Source organism: Oncorhynchus gorbuscha, unplaced genomic scaffold (assembly GCF_021184085.1).
Source record: "Oncorhynchus gorbuscha isolate QuinsamMale2020 ecotype Even-year unplaced genomic scaffold, OgorEven_v1.0 Un_scaffold_1648, whole genome shotgun sequence".
NCBI classification, from domain to species: Eukaryota; Metazoa; Chordata; class Actinopteri; order Salmoniformes; family Salmonidae; genus Oncorhynchus; species Oncorhynchus gorbuscha.
In genome coordinates, this window is record NW_025746367.1 from 3,720 (window position 1) to 7,304 (window position 3,585).

Genomic DNA, 3,585 nt, shown 5'->3' on the forward strand with positions numbered 1-3,585 from the left:
TCATTCAGTAAATAGCTCAACCATTCTAAGGGCCACACCACTGTATCACTATAAAGAGATGGACTGAAGACAACTAATAGTCTACATAACCATGTCATCAAAATCCCTTCTGAGAAACATTAATGGAACAGCTAACCAGGTACAGTATTTGGCTGGTCTCAAATCTGTTCGTGCTATATAGCCAATTTCTATGGTAAATGTTGCATATATAGCACAAACAGATCTGGGACCAGGCCTGAACGGTGTAGCAGCATTGAAAGCCACCAAACCACTCCAGAATCCTTCTCCTTTTGTCCTATCACATTGTGAATCAATGAACACACCCTATAGCAATTAGCCAGACAATGTGCATTCCAGACCCCAGACCTCCTCTGTTTGTAGCTGGGAGGGAGAAACAATAGTTCCCTCCATTGACTGGCGGCTGAGGTCATGTTTTCACCCACTACTTAGCTATGGGGAACCAGACACGGGTAATTATGGATAATGAGGAAAAGAGATGTTTGGTGTAGCGCAGCGGCCGTTTGAGAATCATAGGGACCGGACCACTATATCTGGCCTGCGTGTGTCTGTGTGTGTCTGTGTGTGTGTGTGTGTCTGTGTGTGTGTCTGTGTGTGTTAGTGTGTGTCTGTGTGGGTTAGTGTGTGTTTGTGTTTGTGTGTGTCTGTGTGTGACCACAGGTTGGAGGGATCTGCACAGACCTGTAGGAACTGGACAGGTGAAAGCAAATCCCAGTAAACATCCACCATTTTTAGTCTCACCGATCCCTATTCAGATCAGTGCATATGAAGGAGACAAGTAGAGGCAGCCACATTAGACTAGTGAGATGCATCCTAAGTCCGTTGTGTGCCACTGTGGTTGAGGCTGTTCCTGTACCTGCTCTTTCAGGTAGCAGGGCGGTCCAGGAGAATCAGACCCTCGATGCAGGGAGCCAAAGTCACCTTCAGCTGGGTAAACACAGGAAGCAGGTCAGTAAACACTAGTTTAAGTGTACTTCTGTTACGTGTACTTCAACACTATGGGATCAACGGAATCCAACTAGGCACGTATCAAAGCCAGAGCAGGGCAGGGCTGTTGTAATGTCATTGAAATAGAACCCCTCTGATTTCAAAACTAGGTTTCATTAGCAGCCTGAGGACAGTAAACATATCACTTTTTTTGCCAGATGATTTACACAGAGTAGAGTTTACACAAGTCATTGAGGAGTGTAAACCGAAACCAATTTAATAAAGGGCTTAATAATCACTCCAAAATAGAAAGTGCTGGACAAAGAGAACCAATGCTCCTGTGTGAGCCATTCATTCAGAGTGATGATACTTCCTCTAGGTAGTAGTGCTATAGTATCCCAGTTGGGACCTACCATGTTAAAGGCCTCCATCTCAACCATCCTGGGTCGGTATGTGTACGTCAGAACCCTGTATGACACTGTCAGAGAGCTGGTAGAGAGGGAAGGAAGGGAGGGAGGGAGAGGGAAGGAAGGAGGGAGAGAGCGAAGGAAGGAGGAGGAAGAGGGAGGGAGGAAGACAAGAGGTAGGAAAGGAGAGAGATGGAGGAGGGAGAGATGGGAGAGAGAGGGATGGAGGAGTGAGGATGGGAGAGAGAGGGAGGGAAGAGAAGAATGTGGGAAGTGTTAAGAGACAGAGCAGGGTCATGTGTGGAGGTGATAGGTGAGTAACATGAGAGTGGTAACACACAACCCATTGAACACTTTTAATCCCAGGCTTTACGAGCAACAAATCTCTCATGTATAGAACTCGAGGGAGCCAGTTGAGACATATTCCCTAATCCCTGCACTCGCTGTTTGTTTAACAATGCCGTACCCATGATCACACAGTACTCTAGGTGCATATTACACAACTTGTCCTTTTCTAAAGAGCCCTTTCGATTCCATGTGTCAGTTTCAAAGATGGTTTCGAGCAACCAAAGACGTTCAACTGTACAGAGATTTCAGGTACCATTACAGATAATCGTTACTGTCAGTTCAGTTGTACAGAGCTGTGCTAAAAGCCTGTCCTCTCCACGGGATTTCACATCTTACGCCAAGAATACGTTGTTGTGTTTTTTATTTATTTTTTACCCCAAATCCATTATGGGTTGCTTTCCTGGTGTCCAAAGCAGCAGTGTGGGATTCCCCCTGAGGATGTGTTGCTCTGAAGAACATTCCCACGTCTGTTCCCAAAACGCCCTAATATTGTGATATCTCCCATCACTGACCTTTGACTCATCCAGCTCCAGCCTCCGGAGGGCTCTCCAGACGTAGTCCACGAACGAGGTGGCCTTGGAGTAAACGTTCCCCACACGCTTCTCGCTGCCAACGACACACACGTGAAGACAGCTCTTTCAACCCCCAAATCACCATCGCTGAAATTAGCCTACCAGTGTATATTAAGTCATAGGCATCCGATTCTCCTCTTCCCTCTCTTATTTCTCCTCCCTTGCTACGCTACGCTACGCTACAACACCCTGGCAACCAAAGTGAAACAGTCATCACACATGCAATAGTAGAGAGGTGGTCAGGTCCATTAATAGGATCCTGATGTCACTCAGCGAGGGACCCAGTGTCCTGTAGGCTACGGGGATAGACATGTCAGTGAGAGGTGTGAGGTTGTCATCGTGTGTGTGTGTATGTGTGTGTGTGTGGTTGTCTTTGTGTGTGTGTGTGTGTGTGTGTGTGTGTGGTTGTGTGTGTGTGTGTGTGTGTGTGTGTGTGTGTGTGTGTGTGTGTGTGTGTGTGTGTGTGTGTGTGTGTGTGTGTGTGTGTGTGTGTGTGTGTGTGTGTGTGTGTGTGTGTGTGTGTGTGTGTGTGTGTGTGTGTAATACAGAGGGTACCTCCTCTGTCTCTATGGGGCTGAGAAGACCAACTGTAGATTTCTCCGTTCTGTTTTCACCAGGATGAATCATTCCTCTTCACTTGTTCTACTTTACCCAGCAGCAGTCAACAACCCATTCAGGAAGTCTGACGATCTTACATTGTAGGCTGCTCCTTACAACGTTCAAAATGACTATTCACCATAACTTCAGCTAGAGGGTAGAGAATAGTCTTGTTGTATCTTCATCAGAAGTCTGTGTTTTTCTATCCTCGCTGAATGAATTTGAAAGTGGAGATTCTTACAAAGTGGCCACAAACCATAAACTGAGGGCCAGTAAAAACCCACTAGAGTAAAAGCTAGCAGGTTTTGTCAACGGTGCTGCAGACCCCAAGACAGGGGCACCTGGACTCTCTCAGTAGTCTGGCATAGCCTTCTGCTCTGGATGTCCCCTAACCAGGGAGACCAAACGTACCTTTTAAAGGAGCTGTAGTGATCCCTGAGAATCACATGGAGACGGCCCTATAGAAGAGTGACTCCATCTGAATCTGTGGAGACAGAAAATAATCAAATCCCATGTTGTCTTCGCTTACAAAAAAATGAAATTTTCTTGAGATATTCATTCATTCTCTGCCAGTGATTAGGGTGTGTATTAAAACCCATTGGAGGAAACGTTTTTATGACAATGCTCAATGCTTATACCAAACTCAACATATGATCTGAGTGCAATCAGACTGGTTGTTGGACGCAAGCTGCCGTTTAAGCACGCAATCCCATCCC

General features: G+C 46.2%; 1 long non-coding RNA gene across 1 annotated transcript; it reads right to left on the minus strand.

Annotated features, from left to right (window-relative positions):
* Positions 1–1,405: 1,405 nt before the first annotated feature.
* On the minus strand, positions 1,406–3,321 carry LOC124023591. Its single transcript, XR_006836707.1, has 3 exons — positions 3,281–3,321; positions 2,213–2,306; positions 1,406–1,434 (listed from the first exon to the last, which is right to left on the minus strand). It is a non-coding gene; the product is annotated as an uncharacterized LOC124023591 (long non-coding RNA).
* Between the last annotated feature and the right edge of the window lie 264 nt (positions 3,322–3,585).